Source organism: Leptonychotes weddellii, chromosome 14, assembly GCF_054177405.1.
Source record: "Leptonychotes weddellii isolate Sample4059 chromosome 14, ASM5417740v2, whole genome shotgun sequence".
Lineage (NCBI taxonomy): Eukaryota > Metazoa > Chordata > Mammalia > Carnivora > Phocidae > Leptonychotes > Leptonychotes weddellii.
This window is the reverse complement of record NC_138382.1, coordinates 28,404,232-28,426,635: the sequence shown is the minus strand read 5'-3', so window position 1 is coordinate 28,426,635 and position 22,404 is coordinate 28,404,232. Positions and strand designations below refer to the sequence as shown.

Genomic DNA, 22,404 nt, shown 5'->3' with positions numbered 1-22,404 from the left:
GGGCAAACATAAAAACCAAGTAAAAAGAAATGCTAAAAATACCACCCTAGTATATGAAATTTGGGCTGTGTGCTATTTGTAGTGACTACTTAAAAATGGAATCCAGTCAAAGGGTCATTTCTTTTTCACTTACAAAACAAAAGTGATTTCACAAAGAATCCTAAGTTTGAAAATACTTTAGAAATAATCTAGTCTAGTGATTTTCAAATCATCCTTCCTAGAGCTGTAAAGCAAGGTTACTTCACCTTGGCTAAACATTTGAATCACTTAGGAAGCTTCTTAAAAAATTTATGCTAGAGCCTCACCCCCAAAGAATCCAATTCAGCTCATACACGTGGTCCCTGGGCATATGTTTTAAAAGTTTTCCAGATGATTCTAACATACAGCCGAGGTTGTGAACCTCCATTCTAGGATTTGGCAGTCCAAACATTTGGGCTTGTGGTCGATAAATGCAAGTATACTCCCCGGGGTCAATATAATAGAATGTATTAAATGAGGAAATGTGGGATGTGCTCGTGCCCCATAGACTTCCCATTAATTTTAAAGAACACACTAGACTTTGGAAAATTCAATTAAACAGCATTCTATCATGTATTCCTTATACAGGACATTCTGCAGATGTACAAAGTACACACAGAAGATTAAGACCCAGTCTTCCTCTTAAAGATTTTACAGTCTTGCAATCTGGAAAGATATATGGGTTTTGGCCTATGGCAGAGGCATAGGGAAGGAATGAGCAAAGCAAGGATAGATATAACTTTAATAAACGGCAAGTGTGTTATGGATGACACGAGGACGGAATCACAGACAAAACGTTTTAGCTTTCAGCATTTGTTCTAATTTCTCATCCCTTCTTTCCGCAGCATAGAACAGACCAAACTGAGCACTTTTGACATCCGAACTCTTAGAATAGCACGACTATAAGAAAGAAAAGCAAAGCCCATACCCTATTCCTTCTTACTCCCACTTGGTACAAGGTAGGATATTTCCTGGAGCCTGCAACTCACTAGGTTGGAGGTCCCTCTGATAGATGGAAAAAAGTAAAAAGCATGGATGCCAAGTGTTCTTCTCAGGACTGCTTCTAGATGTCTGACCACTGGTTTCTTTGCCAAGGGGAAGGCAGAGAAAAACACCTGCTTGACTTGATTTGCTTTTGTGCTTCTTGAGGTCAAAGATTGTTAATAACCCCATGTTATCATCCCTTGATTCATTCAGCAGACATCTTTTGAGATCTGCTTATAGTCCAGGTTCTGTGCTCATTGATATAAACAGTGGGGACATGCTCAGAGCTTAATAGGGTACAAATATACACAATAAAAATAAAAATACAAGCAGACACCAAATAAGAAAAAGAAAGAATGGGAGAACAGAGGCAGAGCAAATTCATTCTACTTAGTGGACTGCAATAAGCTTTGTAAAGCAAGTGATATTTCACATAAAAAGGGCAATTGACAACCAATTCATTTCCTCATCCTCTCTTCCTATCTCCATCCCTCATTTCCTTTACTTCCTCAGATACTTAAGGAGTTTCTATAGTGCTTAAAGCACCATGATGAGAGTTTTTGGCTCTAATCAGACGCTAATCTGCTCTCAAACGGCTGAGAAGGAACATTTGCTAAATATGCACACCCCGTAGAAATTGTTAAGTGACATAATTGAAGTGTAAGATAAGGAAAGATGTATAAGACAAAGATAAAAGGTTCAAAATTGACTGAAAAAAAATCGTAGTCTTGATGTTTCTGTTTCATTCACTGCTTTGAAAACTGCTCCTCAATGTGTGTGGAAGCATCCACAGCTACACATGGGGGTCTTGCCGTATCTGGGAAGCAAGGTGAGGTTAAGACCGATCCCCGTCCAGGATGCCGGGACCATTTTTGCACTGGTCATTTATAATCCCCAACCTGTGAAGAAGTAGACTCACTCTTACACGGAAATCAACTTGTGCTATTTCGCTTCTGAGTTTCTGAAAATCATTTTCTGAAACCCTATTTGAAAGACCCTTTTGAAATAAAGTTGTGACTTTGTATGGCTTTCTTGCTAAAAATGGGAAAACTGAACTTGATTGGTGGACGCAGAAGTCTTACAAGCTTTGAAAAACTGCTATGCTGTAGGTTTTACCCTCGCTTTTTTTTTTTTCCCTCTCTCTCTTCCTAACCATTGAATCTTGAAGCACATTCTTTCATTAAGGAGATTCAGCACCCTCTATGGTAGCTGATTGTGAGTCATTAACATCCTGCAGCAGGTCCTAGTCTTGAAAGATAAGAGTCAGCCTCATGCAATAAAAATTTTAAACAAATGCTGCTTTACTTTTCCATCATTCTCTTTTTTTCCCTATCATTCTCCAAACAATTTTCCCTATCATTCTTGCAAACAATACAAACTTTGGTTGGCCATGGAACCAATAATAACATTGTAGTTTAAAATTTAACTTCATTTCCAGACAATATCCCATGACATTGACATTCTGTAGATAGTGAACCCAAGCTTTTCCTCTTTTAAAGAATCTTGTTATCCCTCCCAAGAAATATCTGTGATTCATTTCTATATTCTCTTGCTATTCAGCAAAATGGAGCCTGCTTCATCAGTTTCCGGTCTCTGTAGATTTCACCTTTATTGAGTGATTAATTACTAGCTTTCTGGTGACTTCTTAATCTTTTTCTGTATTTTAAAATATTCCTTCATTTCGAAATTCTCTAGTGTACGATACAAATTCTAAATGGAACATAAGAAACTGCAATTACTTCCTCTTTATTCAGCTTTGCCTTTACTACCAAAGACATCATTTGGAAAATGTATTAACGAATCATAAAAGTTTAAAACTTAAAAATAAACACTAGGCAGTTAGTTTCGTCAATGAAAACATTAGCATTTAAAGGTTAAAGTGACAAAAAATGTGCTTATTCCTTACATTACTAACAGAGTGCCCATTTATATTAGCAATAGTTGTATTTTTAAAAGATGCTGCAAATATATAAAGATTGGTAGCCTCTGAATATTTAAACACAATAGATTTAAGACAACAAAACCAAAATACACTTTTATTGTTAGGGAATACTGAAACCCACTGCTTAATGTATGAGTTAATGGGACTTCTTGACAAATCACCTGTTAAATTTTAGCTGACAGCTTGTCATATATTAATTATAAATCATTGTAATATACAGCTATCATAATGCATGCAACAAAAAAAAAAGAAAGGAAGAAAGGTAATTAGAGTATATCCTTTGTTTTCCCCCTCCATTTCTTGCTCACAAGAAAAAAATGACCCAATGTTTCACTTGGGTTGGGATAGTGCCAATGGTTAATGGAATGCCCCACTCTACTAAAGAATTTAATGGGAATATCCATTTGTCACAGTCGCATGCCGTAATCTCCAGTAGCAGAGCCAACGGAAAATAGCATCGTACCATAACGTCCTCTACACACTGCAGGTGAGGGTGAAATGCAGCAGCCGAACTGAACACAGGGTAGAGGGCCTGGCTTTTCTAGGCCTTTCTTTAGAGAAAGATATGGATTTCTTGTCCTTAAGAGAACACCGCTGCCTGACAGCAACAAGAAATGCTGCCCTGGAGAAAAAGAAAGTGCCTTTCTTTCATATGGAGAAAAATGTGAATGTTTGCATAGCATGTCTCAAAATCTCCAACCACCTCTTTGTCTACTGGAAACCCCCTTGTTTGTAAAAAGACGTTCGTTCATTAGTGGAATCAGAAAGACCAGGATTAGACTCTCATTTCAATGACCAACTAGTTCTGCGTAGGAGCTTCCAAATCTGAAGAATGGGACTAACAGCATCTAAACGTGCTATGTTACTGGTAGAATGCATAGGACCATATGAATCCAAACATCAGCATGGCATCTGAATTACTGTCTTCCTTTCTTATTCACAAGTTAGATGGAATTATGGTGTATTCTGATTACTTTACATGTGTAGATCCTGTGTTCCCAAATGCATCAAACTATTGTTTAGTGACTATATTTAATATCTATTTGTTTCATCTCTCTCATGTACCAGTTCTGTGTCTGGAACAAGAAGTAAGCTACTGAAAACTGTTGTATGAATTAAATTGAAAAACTCTCTCAAACATTTTAACCATTGTAGAGATGAATAGTTATTTGAAGATTAAAACCATTAATTATTATTATTATTTAAAAGATTTTATTTATTTGAGAGAGAGAACACATGAGAGAGAAAGAGAGGGCGAGAGCATGAATTGGGGGGAGGGGCAGAGGGAGAAGCACACTCCCTATGGAGGAGCAGGGAGCCCAATGCAGGGCTCCATCCCAGGACCCTGGGATCATGTCCTGAGCCGAAGGCATACACTTAACCGACTGAGCCACCCAGGAACCCAAACATTAATTATTATTCCATTTGTGCATTTAGCCGCAAATGAATTAAGTATATTGGACATAACTATCAACTATAGGAAGAGATCTCAGATATTCATTTCACTACCTTATGAAACTGTCTTCAGAACATGTCACTTGAACTTATGTCCTGTTTCTCCATTCTAACTGAATTAAAAAAAAAAACCAACTGGCTCTTACAGAGAAAATATTATCGACAGCAAGTATTTGATTCCTTGGTTAATAATGTGTAATCAGAATAGAAGTAAAAACACACGATTTGAAGTCAAGCCAATATAGGTTTAAAATTCTAGCTTGGCCACTTGCTAGCTATGTCAGCCTGGCCAAATTATTGTCTCAGATCCTGTTTTCTCACTTGTACAATGGGGCTAATTATATTTAACTACCAAGGCAGTTGTTAAGACTGGAGGCAAGGCATCAGCCTTGAATCTTTTAATCTCTAGCCACATGATCGAAACATAGGTTTTACAGAACAATATTTAGTATATATAATGCACTCTTCTTTCTTTTCTTTCCTACTTTCATTTCTTTTGCTGAAAAAATTGTTCATGACCCATGAGGTTTGTGACCCACAAAAGGTCATGATGCGCCTTTTGAAAACAGTGGAATAGCATAATGTTTAGTATATAATACAGGAGTAACAAATGATTACTATCATTGTCGTTATGATTATTTTTAGTCTTTTTAGGATGTTTCATTATAGATGAGAATAAAATCTTTCAAGTACTTCTAGGAACTAACTCCCTTGGATGGGGTCCAAAATAGATTCATACTCATTGTATGCTGAATTATGCACTAGAGGAGGTTGTGCTATAGCAAAGTTCCTGTGTGCTATTCATGACAATGTTAGAGCAAAGGAACTAAGAAAATGTCTAGGCCCATTTCTTCATTTTTCTTCACTTAAGTATAGTTTTAAAATATTCTATATTTATTGCTCATTGATAAGTGGGAAAAAACTGTTTGATCTAGAACCGGGAGGTAACTAGGAAGAGTTGGGGGTAGGGTGACACTGGGTCATGATATCTGGGTTTTGGGTCTCCTTCTGCCACCAAATAGTTGGGTAACCTTAAACTCTCAGGGTTTCAGTTTCCTTACCTGTAAAACTAGGTGATTTCAACAGATGATTAGCTCACTTCTGATGTTCTTCAACTTCAAATCTCCAAACAGTAAACACTCCCAGAGATTATGTGAGATGCCACGGAGTGTTGTTTCATTACAAATCTGCTGTGAATGTATTAATATTTGTATATGGGGTGGCTGTCTTAGCCCATTGCTGCTCAGATGTGCACAGAGTCTGGCTCCTCTGTTCCCTTGATCCCTTCATCCTCAGCAGCGTTGCCCTGAATAATGCTGGATTTTGTACAATAATAGCTCAGACTCGATAGTCACCTTCTCCCATTGCTACTTCTTTCTCCAAGATGTTTTTTTATTGTGGGACAGGAGCATCTAGGACCTCCTGGTGTCAGGAAAGTAGGGTCCTTTGGCTAATCTCACTTACTAATACTGTTCTCTGTCTCCTCTTCTTTTTGGATCTCTTTGCTACCTGTTTGTTGCTCATGTTGGTAATGATCATTTCTACACTCTGTAGGTAGTCTAACTGGCTACCAGTGGGGTAGGTTATTTCCTTAACTACACTCCCAGATGGTAGTCAGACTTCCCAGCCACCATCTTTTAAAATCAGGTCAGATCTGGTCAGACCTCCTTAAAAGTGGCAGAAGGATGCGTGTCTGTCCACCAAATGCAACATAAAAGGATTATTAGGGTTTTAAAAACTTTCTTTTTTTTTTTTTCTCTGACATCCAACTTTGCAGGAGGAAAATGGGGCTTGCCAGTTTATGGAGGAGGATGTGGCAATGAGAAAGACAAATCAGTTTACACCTTGAGTGAGAATCACCTGTGTGGAGGCTCAGATTCGGAATCCATCCTTAGGGCACAGGGGCAGAACCCATCATAACCTGTTCAGCCTTTCAGTTCCTCATGTCATCAGAAAGACTGGAGGGTAAACCTGGCTCTGGGAGTGACTTGAACAGATAGAAATTTCTTCTTTTTACTCTAAGGCTAACCATTAAAAAAAAGTACAAGGAAGAGTCATGCCAGAATGATCCCCACCCCCAAAATTGCTGGAAAACTAAACTTAATTTAGCAAGACTCCTGGCAAAAATATGTGGCTTCTTTTTGGAACACAAAAGGGGCAGAGGATTACTGACCAACCCTTCAGTGTGTTTCAGGAGTACAGCATGCAGATGGTGGGAACAAATGGGCAGCTTGAGACAACAGTCAGGATGCTGGATCTTTAGTCCGAATCTAAGAGGTCTGCTTACCTTTGCCCTTTCAAAAACAGCCTCTAGCCTGCAGGGATAAGTATTGTGTGTATATGCTGACCTGAGTGTAGAATGAGCAAGGGAGGTGGCTGGAGGCCCTGCCTTTACTTTATTTAACCTTTCTGACCAAGTTTCTAATAAAATTGTGGTAGGCCAATTGCCAGTGGTGGCTTCCAGCTGCTGACTTTTTCCACATGCTGGAGATCCTGTGAGGAGGAGTGAAGAAGGTTAAAATGTGCCTGTGAGCTAACAATCCATCCAGTGTGTTCTGTGGATGAAGGGTTCACAGATGAAGCTTGTGTAGCGGAACAACTGAGTGCATGTCTAGGGAGGGGGCTTTATGGTATTCTTCAGAGAAGCGGGGAGCAGTGAATTTCCAACATCCTAAAAAGCAAATAGCATGGAAGCAAGACGAGAGTTATCCCACTAAGGATGATTCGATACTTCCCTTTCTTCCTCTCTGACTCTAAAGTAGATCCTACGAGCATCCCCGAATAAGACTGCCAAGGTGAACTGGGGCGGACACAAATGGTCTCATCAACGCGCGCTCCTTATATTATTATAACTGCTTTGAATGGGGGCGCGATCAGCATTTTTTTCCTCCAGTGTGCCGGGATGCAGAGCAGGAGAGCAGGAGAGCAGGAGGCACCCGGGTGTGCATCTCTTAGGAGATGAGTGAATTTGTTAGAGGGGGTCTTTTCTGGCCTGGTGGATGGATGCTGGGGAGTGACGTCACCCCGCCCCCTCCTCTGCGTGTGTGTGTGTGTGTGTGTGTGGTGTGCGCCTCCTTCACCCAGCTCTCTTGCCTGCTCCTCCTTCGTCCGGCTCTCCGGCCCTTTCAGTGGGTCAGTGGTCCAGATTCAGGGATTCGCCAGCGGGCGCAGCGGGCCTGGCTCTCCCTGCGCCCGGGCGCACCCACACTCACACTCTCGCGCTGGCAACGCGCACACACAATCTCCCAGCGCGGGGGCACCGCGATTCCGTGGGATCCCCAGCACGGTTACGAGGATTTTAGAAATCACCCAGGCAAGGAAACAAAGAAAGAAGCTTTCCAATCACTTTCCTGAGCTTTTTCATTTAATTTCCCCACCAAAATCACCTCGCCTCCAACCGTAACCACCAGGTTCACGCCAAGTCCAAGGACTGGGCTGGACTGGCCATCCCACCTCCTGGCTCTTGACTCCGCTCGGGCGGGTCTCTAGGCTTCGCCTCGCCTCCTCTCCCCTGCCTCCCTTCTTTCCCCGCCGGCCTCAGTTTCTGGTTACCTCTCGCGTGCGCTTCACTTTTGGGGGGAAGAAGAGACGAAGGGGAGGGAGGCGCTGAGGGGGGCAGCCGAGTTGCTATTTGTGGCCAAAGAATCCTCTTTAAAAGAAGCAGCGGCAGGAAGGAGGAGACCAGAGAAGAGGAGGGAGGAGAGGAGACCCGGCCCCGGACCCCCTAGCCGCGAGCAGCGGAGCGTCGAGGAGCGGGAGGAGGAGGAAGAGCAGGAGGAGGAGGAGGAGGGAGAGCAGACACAGCGGCGGCGGCAGCAGCCTGCGGAGCGAGTGCAGGGCGAGCAGGAGGAGCGGGAGGAGGAGAAACCGCCGCGGAAGCCTCCGGCTCAGAAGGGCCAGGAGGACGGCCCGGGAGGAGGAGGAGGAGGAGGCGGAGGAGGAGGAGAAGGGGGTAGGGGTGGAGGGAGGGCGGGGGGACGCGCTCCTCTGGATGCTGGATTTCGGGTTTTTGGACTCACTCGCTGACTCTCCTCCACTTCCTCGCTCTGGACTGGGCTGGCCGTTCGAGGGCCGGGCGGCGGCAGCGACTGGGGGGACTCCCGCGGCGGCGGCCGCAGCTCGGCGGGATTAAATTGGCCGCCCAGAGGCGGCGGCTTGGGCAGGAGCGGGCTGCGCGGCCGTGGCGGGGCGCGAAGGCGCTGGGGAAAAGTGCTGGTGGCGGCGCGGGAGGCGGTGGCGGCTGCTGCCCGGAGCCAACATGACCAGGTAAGTCCCCGAGTGACCCGGTCCAGCCCCCTGTGCCCTCCCCTCCCTGCGCCAGGGGCTTGCCCTGAGCCCGGCTCCGGCAGCCCGCTCCTACCGGGCCGGGGCTTCCCACTCCCGCGTCCGCGAGCCCAGCGCCCCGGCTCCGGAGCGCACACAGTTTGCTCTTCTGAACCTCCTTGGGCAGAGGTCCTCCCCTGCACGGTTCGCTTGTCGTTTAAAACCTCAGACCAAGGGAGAGTGGCAATTCTAGAGAATGAGGGTGTTTGTGTATGTGTTATTTGTGCGACCCCCGCTCTCTCCTCCTAGGGTGGGTAGAGTATTGGGGAAATGGAGGAGCTGTGGGGCAATCCGACCCTACCCAGGAGGGATTCTGCCTCTGCATGTATCTGTATCTATCTATCTTTTTTTTTTTTTTAAGAGGCAGTGATTACTGTTTTAAAGAGGGCTGGTTATGGTGAGGGGGCGAATTCTTTTTCTTTCTTCCCTCCGAACTAGTGGGGGGAAGGAGAAATAGCAGGAATCAAAGTCTACACGGCTGCCATAGAGGAGGGGGATTATTTTGGAGACCTTTCCATGGCAGAATCAAAGATCCTAGTTCTGCTACGGGAATCTGCTATTCTTACTCCTTCCGTAGGGAAGGGAAAGCAGAATTTATAATGAAAAATCCAAGTTGTAGGAAACAATTTAAAAAGAAAGCCACAACAAACCAAAGCTTCTTGGCTTTTCCGTTGATTTATTGTAGCTTTTATGTAGGCATGTAGAAAACTTGGATTGTTTATGAGGTTGATTTTCATTTAGAAGCATTAACAAATGAAGTCAGTTTTCTTATGCTTAAAAAAAATTCTTGAACACTAAAGTGTGAGCTTGGCTTTCACTAATTGGGTGTTCTAGGGTTCTGAATAGTAGTTCAATTCTCCAAAACCGGGACTATCACATCTACTTGTATTGTTTCCAGATCGCCTCCCAGTACACGACTTGCCTAATGTCTCTGTTTTCTAAAATTCTTAGAGTGATCCCCCAAGACCAAGCTACAGTTTGTGCCTTAAGCACCCAAGAAGATTCCCGAGGGTTCACTCTTCTTGTATTTTCTCTTAAAGTTTTTTTTTTTTTCTTCTTATAGATGCCTATAGACACAGTGGCAGTGACTTAACAGAGCTTAGCACACTCATTTTGAGCCTCTTAGAGACTAGTAACTGCTTGTGACTTGAGATAGATTTGCTGTTGGACTTCCAGAGCTACAGACATGGATCTTTCCCTTTGATGTGTACTTTCCAACCATCCTGTAATAACACGAATATGGGGAGTTAGTCCAACCGTTCATACTTTTGACTATTTTGGCTATTCTGTCTGTATGAAAGTGTACACACCCACTACTCAACTTGAATAAAACCAAGGTGATGTACCAGGACTTGAAATATACTGATTTAAAAGAAGATTTAGATGATACCTACCTAAAGATTGTGTTATGTTGGTAATATGATGATATCCAGGACAATGCTTAGTAGATATTATACTTATTTTGAAAGCAAATTCTGTTACATGCCACAGATAGATATTATTTTATTGACTTAGCAAAGAGAATAAATTTTCAATGCTAGATGTCCGAATTCTTGAAATAGACATCCTAAATGGACATAGAAAGAAAATTTCCCTACCTCCCACCTCCCGTAATTATGTACTGTACTTTGCTTTTCAATGGAGCTAGCAATTCTGTGACAGATTTTTAAAATTCACCCTCATGCTATCAGCTATTATTGTACTTTCAAAGTGTGAAATTGACAAGCTGGTCAGTTTCATGAATTCAGCTGTCAGATTGTGTCCAGTTAAAAATTGCTAAAAGCTGTAAATGTGCCTGCCTGGAATTTTCTTTTGTAAAAGAAAGACAGCAAGAGGATGAGGATTAAGGGGTGTTATTAATTGTACATCTTTTAAAAATAGGTGCACTCCAATGTGAGTTTTATCACTGGCTGTTGTTGGGAAATACATGTCGATTTCTACTATTTTAAAAGTGGCCTTCAGTTTGTATCAGTATTTCATTTAAAATAGTTAGCACTTTACTTAGAAATTATCTGTTCTTAAAGCCCTCAGTATCCTAAGTATAATAAGAATGAAATTCAAAGAGGAAAATTGCCTCTCAAATATATCTTAATATATTTGAGTAATATATCACTTTTTTGTAATGACATGTAAAGAGGTGGATGTTAAATATTTTATTGTGGAGATTATGTAACACAAATTCTTCCTGGACCAGTGCAGTGGTAGTTATTAAAGTAATGAAATGTGGTGATCTACTTTAATATATATGTATTTTGGTAGATAACTATGAAAGTAAAACTGATTAAAGTATTAAATACAATGACTTGATTTGCCTTTTAATAATGACATTCATGTAAAGCCAGAATATCTCCAAGTGGAAAACTGAGAATCGGAATCCCCTCATCTGCTGCTGTCCGCTGAGCCACTAGGGGCCTGTATTACTGTTCTTATATCCAGGAGATACCCTTGTACGGCAGATGCAAACCCTTCCTAGAGAGACATTAAAAAAAAAAAAAAAAGTAGGCAGTCCCCTAAGTTTTTGTTTGTTTTTAACCTATTAACTCATGCTCTAGTGTTAGCCACGGACATTGATTGAAGAGTTTTTCAAGAACATTATTTACAGAGCTTCTCTGAAACTATGATGGTGTAAGGTGATTTTTTCATATAAAATGTGAAACAAAAGAAGTATTTGTGTAAATTCATATGTGATCCCAGATTCTCAGTGTATGTCAAGGATAAACAAGTAGGAACATTAATAACTTTTTTTTATTGGACTGATAAGGATGTTATTTGCATAATATAGGGTTAAAAGATAAATGAAGCAGAATTACTTTAAGGAAAGTGTAGTCGTAGATTGATGGTGTGATTAAATTCGCTTTGTAAGGTGCTGCGCAAGTTAGTATGGAAGGAGAATCTGAGTCTCTGACTCGTTTAGTCAGCATTTGAGGGACCTGGACTGAAGATGCACTATACATTTTTAAGTGTCAGTTTCACAAATTTGAAATCGACCAGCCGTGGCTATCTTGATGGACATTAGGCAATAAGGTCAAGTATACTTACACTGTTCTTTTGTTGATTTTCAGTTTTTCAAACTGACAAGGGTGACTGTTGGTAAAAGAGCACACTACCAGCATTTGCATATTGGATTTCCTTCAGACCCAGCTTGATTTATCAAGCCATTAAACAATTCTATTTTTAAAAAGATGCTATGGATAAATAAGAATTCATTAACATAATCCCATATGAAAAGTGCCATTTCAGGAAAGATGGATTTCTCAAGGTGATTTTGCTTTAAAACTACTCTTCTTCAGTTTCAGCTGTGTATTTGTGGGTAGTCTGAGAGGTGAATATGTGTGTGCTCTAACTTGTGTTCCTGAGAGCCTCAAACTTTTAGACTCACATCTTTAAATCTATGCACTTAATCTTTGCTCATAGGTACCCTTTTAGTTCCCCCGAAGTTCCTGGTTATCTCACAAAGGAACTTGAGCTTTGACATAGTGTGCTCAACTTAGTGGCCACAGAATATACCTTTAGGATTGGCATTACACGATACATGAAGTGCAAATATACAAATGTAAGTATTCAGTTTTCCAGAGTACTCGAAGAATATATTGGTTTTTTTTTTTTCCCTATTTCCTTAAAGGGACAGTAGTTTTTGGTTGAAAAGTTTAGTGTGAGAAAATAAGTTATATTTTAAGTCAGGCCTACTCTGGGTGCCTTATTGCCTTAATGGAGCTATTTACCTTTTCTTTGTACTGTTTGGTTTCTTTGAAAAATTCATTTTGGAAAGCTACTTACTAGTGATGGCACAAAGGCAATGTGCAGCCTGAAGCAAAGTCAGTATTTAAAAACATTTCTTTTTATATTACTAATGATTTGCCAAGAAAGAGCAAAGAGAGGAGTTATTCTCTCTGTGCACTACAAGATTGAGGATTCCCGTATAACACATCATCTAAGAAATCTGATAATGTGGAAGAAGATTGCTTAGAAGGGATTTTTCAGTGAATTTTATTCCAACAAACATCACTTGTTTAAGCTTCTGTAATTTCATAACACAGTGACATTTCCACCAAAGGAATTGTTTGGGAATATGTTTTCTATATGGATAATCTCATTTGCTTCTAATTAGTAGTTGATAACACTTTTAAAAATTTCATGCTTGGCTTGCATTTATTTTGACAATTGAAGTGTCCAACTCCCCCCCCCCCGCCATTTTTTAAATAAAAATGTATTTCAGCTTTTCACAATTAAGCCCTTAAAAAAGACAGCTGAAAGAATATATGGCTTGTGCTTCCTGATTGTTCATTATACGAAATTACAGCCTTAGATGTAAAAGTTCAGCATTTTCTTTGCGTCATAAGTCTTGGGGAGGTCAAAGAGCAAATACTTATACGTTACAGCAGTCTCTGACCTAATGCAACGTAAATAATAAAGTCATGACAGTGGTGCTAGACTGAAGCATTAATGAAATAGAATTCTTATAAGAAGTATTTCACAAAATTACATTTGGGTCTTCTGCTCCTCGCTTCCCCTTGAATAAATTACCCAGTTGCTTTCATGTAATCAACAGTCAGTTTGCATTTTCTTCTTTTAACATTTTAGTCATCAAATATTTTTAAGACTTCGGCATTAAAGTAATTTAAGTATTATGACCACATATATTGCCATATTCTCAAAACAACGTGTCGGGGGAAAAAATGACTAAAATCGTGCCTGTAATGTCCTGCCTTCTCCCTCTCCAGATAATCCATTTGGTATCTTTCTGTTCATTATTTTCTATTTGATGCTGATATATATTTAATTGGATCATGTCAATACTTGTCAGTTTATCTATAGCTTTTTTAAAAATTACAAAAAAATAGAGCAAAACTGAACTTTTTATTCACTTTTCAATCTTTACTGTCCCTCAAATCAAATTCCTATGTGTCATGGATCAGTAAATGAAAGAATTGACAATTTGGAAAGCTAAGACAACTAATTTTGTCTGTAAGCCAGCAGATCAGGTGTACCAGTAGATAAGTAATATTGAGACAACTTAGATGATCCTTACTCCCCACCTGCAGCAAGCAAGCCTCGCTTTCCTTTGCAAATGACTGCTCTTAGGTGGCAGGCTCTTCTTCGGCTCCTTTAGCATATATTACAATATACAAAAGCGAAAGCAACCATCTGAGGCTAGGCTTTCTCCAAAGCCTTTGGATTTTCACTGACCAGAAACCCTGTTTAACTTGACATTCAGAAAACAATGTCAGGAACGTTGTGACCTTCACCACATTGTTATTTACTGGATTTAAGCTCTGTAACTCTTGTCAGTTTCATGAAATTGATTGAATTTATAAATTCTTAATTGTCTTTTTTAACAGCCTTTGGGCTATATTCCTCAATGCAGCAGTAGCTAACTAAATTGAGATTGTGAATTACAAAGAGAGAATAGCACTTCTCAGTATTGTTTTGGGATTAGGAGATATTGTACTTTCAAATATATAAAATGATCATCATAATCATTGGGTCACAAGTCATAAGAGACTTCTGTTTTAAGCTTCAGTAAATCAACTCCTTTTATTAACAAAAAAATTTGTGTTAGTACTGATTTTATAAATAATTGAAAATTAGTTCTTTTTTTTTTAAAAGATTTTATTTATTTATTTGAGAGAGAGAGCACAAGCAGAGTGAGCAGCAGGCAGAGGGAGAAGCAGGCTCCCCACTGAGCAGGGAGCCCCACATGGGACTCGATCCCAGGACCCTGGGATCATGACCTGAGCTGAAGGCAGATACTTAACAGTCTGAGCCACCCAGATGCCCCGAAAATTAGTTCTTATTTAATCTTATTTAATCCTGCTAGTACATAATGTATATAAAGGTAATGCTAAAGATTGTAAAATCTTGACTTCCTTCCTTCCTTCCTTCCTTCCTTCCTCCGTCCCTTCCTTCCCCCTTCCCTCCTTCCCTGCCTCCCTCCTTTCTCTTCTCCTTTTCTTTCTTCTTTTGCTGCAATGAAAAGAACATAAATTTGATGCAAGCAGAACTGAATTTATACATTAGTTTTGTCGCTTATTCGTGGAATCTTGGGGGAAGGTACATAACATTTCGGAGTCTCAGTTTTATCATTTATAAAGTGGAGAAAATAACCATAGATATAATGAAGATCCAATTAGATAATAAGAATTTGTCTTATTTTTCATAAAAAAAATCGTGGATGTAAGAGTATGTAAGGAACATGTTATATTCATTAATGCTAGTTTCTCGGATAGAATTCTGCTGTCTTTGGCTATCTGCTATAAATTATTGCTACCTGACTTAAAAATTAGGACTTGTTGGTTATGGATGTTTTGTGTATGTTTGTTCAATTTGCACTGTTGTGTACTTGCTACCATTACTACAGATGCTGGAAGTACAGTTTTTTTCCAGCATGTGTATTGAAGTCTGTATCCATCAGTATGTCATGGGACACTATCTCAGAAAACTTTTAAAGCAAAAGCTAGAAATGATTTTACCTAAAATATACAAAGAGAGCATTTTGCTTAAAAGTCAAAAATGTATTAATAGATTCTTGTTGATATTTGATGTGGAGCTGTGGTCTGGGGGAAGAAATGTTTAGAAAAGCACTTAATTAAAATAGTGAACCAAAAGAATTGCCTTTTTTTTCTTTAATGGTAGTGCATCTTAGAAAGCTCCTTAGCTCTTTGCCCAGTGCAGCTGTCCTTCCCTGAAAGATCAGGTTTCAAGAGCAATGATGGATGGTGGGTGCCTGTAGCCAGTTGTGGGGTTTGTTCTGAGGTCAAATGTATTGATGGAGGATAGGAATTTACTGCCTTCTGTCTCTCCCTAAGATCTGCCAGTACAATTTCACAGAGAAAAATTAGACTAGACACATCAAATGCTGATCCAGTGTTCCATTATAGGTCAAAAAGACATTTGTTTTCAAAGTTTAAAATAATTTTTTCTTCCATTCCCCCTTCCTCATGTTCTATCCCAACTGAAAGGACTTCTTGATCGTGTGCACTAATGGTTTACTGAGCAAGTAGACCTTGGCCTCTCTGTAAAACAATTCAAACTACTTGCTATAGTAACTTAATTGAAATATTACTCAATGATTTTAAGAGAGAAACAAAATAATGTGTCTACCAGTTTTCATGTTTCTGTTTGAAACAGTTCAGTATGTTTTTTAGGTACATGGTTTTATATCTTATTTTAAATGGATCTATCAAGATTGTTTGGCTAGTTAGGAATGATAGTAGTCTATTGGAATTGACTTAAATATTTTGAATCCACTTAATGACCAAGGAATGATTTTCACTTTTTTCCTGGGGGGAAAAGGGAGGGAATTTTAGTATTTTTAGAGGAATAAATTTTGTGAAACATCTTCCATTGGAAACATCCTATAAATGGTAGTCATTCTCTTTGAGTTCTTTCTTTGGCACTTTTTTCATCAACATTGTTTCCTCTTTGTCTGATGTTTTGGCCTCTGTCTCTCCATCTTCATCCTAAACACTTTTATTGTCATTTTCTCTGTGGCCCTCTTCAGGTCCCCATTTATCCCGTCTTCTGTTATATTCCTAACCACCTCTCACAGAAGCAATAATTTCTGCATAGATGACCTTCAAAATAAATTTCCTAACATCTTAATGGAGTTCCAGACCTGATTTTTTATCTGCTTCTTAGATGGTTGAGAAATAGAAGTCTCTCCTGTATCCCACACTCTGCATTTCATAAACCTAAAACATTATCTTCCATCCTACTCAAATTGACTTTTTTTTTCTTGGTGCCTCATCATCTGATTTATCCCTGCACTAGAAACTTGGGCGTCACCTTTATCTCCTCCCTTCCTTTCATTCTTGTCCCTATTCAATTTTGCAGGTTTGATTCCTGTAATCTCTTTTAACCTTATCACTCCCTTTCCACTGCTCCCTTTCCCATGTTGTTGACACGCTCAGCACACAATTCATAGCTGCCTAGGTGATCTCTGTGTGCTCACACTTCTCTCCATTCTTCCTAGAAACTTTCATTTCTGAAATGCCAACCTTCTCAAGTCTGCATGCTCAAGTGCCAAATCCTCAATACAGCAGTCCAAGCACTTTGCAGTTGAACCCTAACCTGCTTGGCCCGCAGCCTCCCTCACACAACTCCAGATGCTCATCCACCTACAGTGTTCAGAGCCCCGTCGGGTTTTGGCAGTACTGTCTCTGGAATCCCCTTTCTCTACCAGCTGTCCTAACTTGCATCCCTTGAAATCCTTCTAATTATTCTCTCATTTTCTAATTCTCAGCTGAAGTACTGTGCCCTTTTCTTTGAATTTAGTTCGAGTTGAATTTAATTGAAACCACGAATGTAAAGAATAATTGTTCATTTGAAACCTCTTATGATGCTCATGATACTGAGATAGGTAAAAACCAAATTTCTGTTAATTTTTGTGATTTTGGAAGTACAGTAGCAGTGGTTGATGTGTGTCAATTCATACGAGTGATTGCTAGAATTTGCTGAGTACTTACTATGTGCCAGGCATTCAGCATAGCACTTTTTCTTCAGTACCATATTTAATCTCTAAAGTAACTGTGTATAAGTTTGATGCTTTTATTATCACCAGTTTATTTAGGAGGAAACTGATTAATGGAAAGGTTAAGTGACTTGCCCAAGGTTGCATAGCTAGAAATAGTAAAGAAGGAACTTAAAGCCAAGGGTTTAAGTCAAGTGATCTTACAGTCCCAACTCTCACCTGCTCCCGTCTTAACCCTCAATATATGCTCGTGTCTGACAGGATTTTTAAAAAATTTATTTCACATATAACAGGCAAATAAAACCAATATGGCGCTTTCTTGACCCAAATTCAGGAAGAATCTTAGGTGTTAATGTAGGTTGTCCCTCCATCATTTCCGATGAGTCTCTTCTGCTCCTTTCTCTGGTTTGGACTCTAGGCATTGATTTTTTTTTTTTTTCTTTATACTTAAGTTGTTTGGATTAGATGGCCTTTTTGTGGCAGTTGCCTTTCAACTCCAAAATTATATGCTTTTCAGGCCAGTGACACAACAGCCTGAGCTCTGGAGCAGAAGTGGTTAAACAAAATATTTCCACCGAGAATAGTTTTTAAAAATCACAAAGGCTGGCATTTTCAAAACTGCCCAACAGGTAAGGAATCAAAGCATTTTTATAAAGAGAAATATGGATCCAGCAGGATTATCTGAGGAGCAGCCTCCCATCAAAGAAATGAAATTATGCCAAGTGACTGATATATATGCATTCTATTTATTGGCAGCCTGCCCTACACAGTTGTATCTGGGAAATGTAGTCAATTATAATGTCTCTTCTAAAATACTCTATTTCTACTGCTTACCTGTTAATTTCATTATCAATAACAGAGGGATGATTTGATAAGTTTTTCTCCATTTAATCTATTTTGTGAAGGTTTACCTTTTTTCTTTTTTTGTGAGGCTTCCGAGGCCTATTTCTGATTAATTATGATTTTATAAATAATACAGTACAGGATTTACATTTGTTTGATGATTTGGAAAATTTTTTTTTTCTCTGGCAACAAGGCACCCTGAAGTTTTAAATCAGACATGGTACATAAAATAAAGTTACACGGAAAATGCTCTGGTCTTTTATGACTCTTACAGAATATCAACAGTTAAGTCTTCTTTGCCCAGGCTTCTAAATGCTTCTCACAATCATACACTGTCTTGTCTAGCCATGTTTTCCTATGAGTTTATCTATAAACACAGCCTCCAAGAAGCCTGGAGAGGGGTATCCTATCTTCTTTGGGTAATGTGTAGTCAATCTTAATAAATGTGTTTTAATGATAACAGTTACAAATTAAGAATGACAAGTTAAATAATTGTTGTTATGCATATTCAGGCACTACCAAAGAAATGATTGCCTAAATGCATTTGAGTCTGATTTTACTGTTACCTAGACTCAACTTGATCTGATTTAGTTTTACCGAAAAAATTAGGAAATCCATAATTTAAATTTTGATTTAAAATTTATCACTTAAAATCTGTTTTCTCTAAATAACATGTTGTCTCAAGTATGCTAAAATTAATATTAACTTCCTTTCAACCGAATTATTCACTATCTTCTGATATTTTAGCTGACATCTGTTGGCAAGGTCCCCATCATCTTTTGCCTGGTTTGCAGCCTTTCTGTGTTTAGTTGGGATCACACTATAGTTGCTTCTATGCTCTGTAGCCAGTGTGATCTTTAAGAAACTCAAATCTCTGTTTCTCCTCCAAATATTCCTATGGTTCCACATTTCCTTGAAATATGGCTTGAAATATGCAGCAGAAGTCACCTGGCCTCTGGTATCTTTCCCTCTGCCTTGTCTCTTACCACCTTGCCATTACGTTCATTTTCTCTGTTCCCTTTGTCCCACCCTCAATGAATGTGCATTCCAGCAACATGAAAGTATTTGCTGTTTCCAAGATGCACTACTCTGACTCTTCTCTCTGTAATTCTGAGCATGTCTTCTCTCTTCCAGGTGTAAAGTCCCTTCCCCTTCCATTTTTGCCCGAGCCACCTCTTCCTTCAGGTCTTATCTTGGCTGACAACTCTTCCAGGAAGACTCTCGTTCTCCCAAGACTGAATACCCTTTATGCACTAAACAAGCACTGAATAAATTTGACACGTAACATGTATCATAATGCATTGCAATTGCTTATTTATGGTCTGATGGATTACAAATTCTTTGAAGCTGAAACCCATGTCTTGTTCCCAGTGGGATCTCTAGTACCTAGCCCATGGCCTTGCTCAGTGTAGTCCTGATATTGGCACATTGTTGTAAAGTATTCCATGAACAAATCAAGTGTGAGCAGAAAAATCAGAGATAGATTAATTTGTGGCCCAAATCTTATAACCCATATGCTTAATATTTAACTCTACAATTTATGATAATATCAGTTGCTCTTCAGTAATTAATTTTTATTTTACTTGAGCTAAGTTTCACTTACCTAGTTCTCTACCAAACCATGATAAAGCCAAATCTGAGTATACTGTGTGTATCTATTCATATGTCACTAGACAAGACAAATCTGCCTTTACATCTGGCTGGGGTAGGAATTCCCAGATGCACTTGATTCTGACACATGGTCATTATTGAACCAAAAGCCATTGCCTGGCATGATTATAGCTTGTATTTGTTTTCATTTTAAAGGGCCTCATCCAGGCTGCCAAATGTACAACAGGTGCCTTAGTTTTATACTTGCCAATCTGTTGTTATTCAAATGACTGCCCTAACAGAGACTAATGGTATCTAATAAAATTGATCTCAGTTCTGGCAAGCCAGGCTCACAGGAGCAAGAGTGGTAGGAAGTGCAGTGTGGAAATAGGCTGGTGGTGAATGTGCCTGGTGGAGCATACAGTTTTTAGAAGGTGACATATGTCTCACACATAGGCCCCTTGATTCTGTGGAGCCGTGGAAATTCTCCACAGCCCAGTGTCCTTTAAACACGAGGATCTGTAACATGGACTCTTATTTTAGACGGACTTGCTGGGTGGCATGTGGACAGGACTGGCTGTGTCAGCTTGTCAATGAACGGCTAGGCCATATCTGTAAGGCACACTCTGGCAATCTCTTCATGCCAAACAGTTGGCAGGTATGAGGCCTTTTACTTCCTGTCATCAGAAGTTTGCCTCACTGATTTCATAAATTCTCCGCAAGACTTGACTATTAACAGAGTTAACGAGGAATGTGTCAGTTTGCAAATAGGAGCTCATGTTTGGCTTTTTTCATTCAGACAGTGTGTATGATTTCCTGGGGTTTTCTTGTGTTTTATAGGAAGCTGGCCTATAGAAACCTTTGCCACCAAAGGAAATAACCTTTTGTCAATTGGCCATCAAAAGTTAAAAGCATAAGTGTTGGCAAATGTTAGAACCGCTTCTCACAAGGACACGGAATTGCATTTTTTTTTTCTGCAAGGATTTTAGAGACCTCATTTTACTACCCGCCCGCTCTCCCATTTTTGTATTCATTCTTTAAAGTGCCACACATTAAATTCCGCTAAATGCAAGGTACTATGGGAATATACAAATGAGCAAAACACTGCCAGGTAAAATTTGCACTGACAAATAGAGATCGAGATTCCTAAGATTTTGAGAAATGTATGCTACATAAAGTCCGTTTCCTATTGGAGAGCTTTGTGTTGTCATGTGGAAAAAAGCTACTCAAATTCCATCATGATAGTGGAACTTACAGACTCACTAAATAGTAATAATAACCACTACTAGACTAAGAGAGAGTGGCTAGAGCCTTAGGTACCTAGCCACACATCACTTAGCTCCACAGTTAATTGAGCTCATCTAATTTCCTGTGACCTACCATATAGAATAGTTCTTAGGTTAGGATTTGGCTATTATTGGACCATCTTTTTGTGTTATTTATACCCATCCTACTTGAAAAAGGATTTGCAGCAGCTATTAAATCATATGCTTCATTATCCTTAATAAATCACCTTGATAGAGCAGACAATGGATTATTGTACAGATGGTTAGTTTCTATGAGAAATTTTTAAAATTTGCATCTTCTTAGCCTCTTCTGACTGATATTTTATTTCAAAGCATTCTTAAAATGATAGAGCCCTTAATGGGGTATGCCAAACTAGTCACTTAGTGAGTGTTGTTCATACCTATATATATATATATATATATATGTAAAAGTAACATAAATGTGATTAACAGTGTTTAACAAGCATATTTAAAAGGCCTGTTACCATTTCTGATTGTGTAAATTTTTCAAAATGGTCTTCATGATTTAGAAGAAAAGATGTACATTAATGTAGGAGGGTTTTTTTAGTAGTAATGTTTCTTTTTGCAATTAGAATTGAGAAAAGTAATGAAATAGATACAAGCTTGCATCTACAAGCCTGTATGAACATAGTACTACTTATAGGTAAAGGGGAAATAAATTATCTTTTAGATATTTTAAGCATAAGACTCTTTCTCTTTTTTGATTATTTAGATACCAGAGTGACAAACTCCACTATGTTTTTGTGTCTCCAGATTTCTGTCTATATAATAAGCCACGTCGGCCTCTTTGTCATAGGGATAGCCATTTCTCGGAGAGTGAATGGGAAATTTTCCAAAGGTGCTAGTAAGTTCATTAGATTGAATCTCATGTTGTTTTGCTGAGGAAACTAAGACCCCAAGAGCTGAAGAGACTCCACTGTCCCAGCTTGCCCTTCAACCTTGGTCTCCTGAACTCTAGGCCATTGTTTTCTGTAGTTAACACTGTCCCTCTTATACTGACAGAAGTGGGGTCCTTGCCAATGCTTTGCTGGTTCTGAGTTGGAGGAAGGTTCTACATCAGACAGTATCTGCTTTGATGAGGAATCTACTGCCTTTTCTCATCAAAATTCAAGGGAGAGGCACCAGGGGAGCTCCGTCTGTTGAGCGTCCAACTCTTGATTTTGGCTCAGGTCATGATCTCAGGGTTGGGGATTGAGCCCTGCGGTGGGATTCTGCATTCATCAGGGAGTCTGCTTGAGATTTTCTCTCTTCCTCTGTCCCTCCCCCTGCTCACATGCTCTCTCTCTTTCTCTCTCTAAAATAAATAAATCTTTAAAAAAAATCCAAGACGGGTGCCTGGGTGGCTCAGTTGGTTAAGCGACTGCCTTCGGCTCAGGTCATGATCCTGGAGTTCCTGGATCGAGTCCCGCATCGGGCTCCCTGCTCGGCAGGGAGTCTGCTTCTCCCTCTGACCCTCCCCCCTCTCATGCTGT

General features: G+C 39.6%; 1 protein-coding gene across 4 annotated transcripts in view; it reads left to right on the top strand.

The window, feature by feature from the left end:
• The first annotated feature begins 8,360 nt into the window (after positions 1-8,360).
• Positions 8,361-22,404, top strand: part of PTPRD (protein tyrosine phosphatase receptor type D) — a 434,932-nt gene continuing 420,888 nt past the window's right edge. For all 4 annotated transcript variants that reach the window (XM_081802975.1, XM_081802978.1, XM_081802976.1 and 1 more), the window contains exon 1: positions 8,361-8,665. The gene's annotated coding sequence lies outside the window, so the exon portion shown is untranslated. The remainder of the gene's footprint in view (positions 8,666-22,404) is intronic.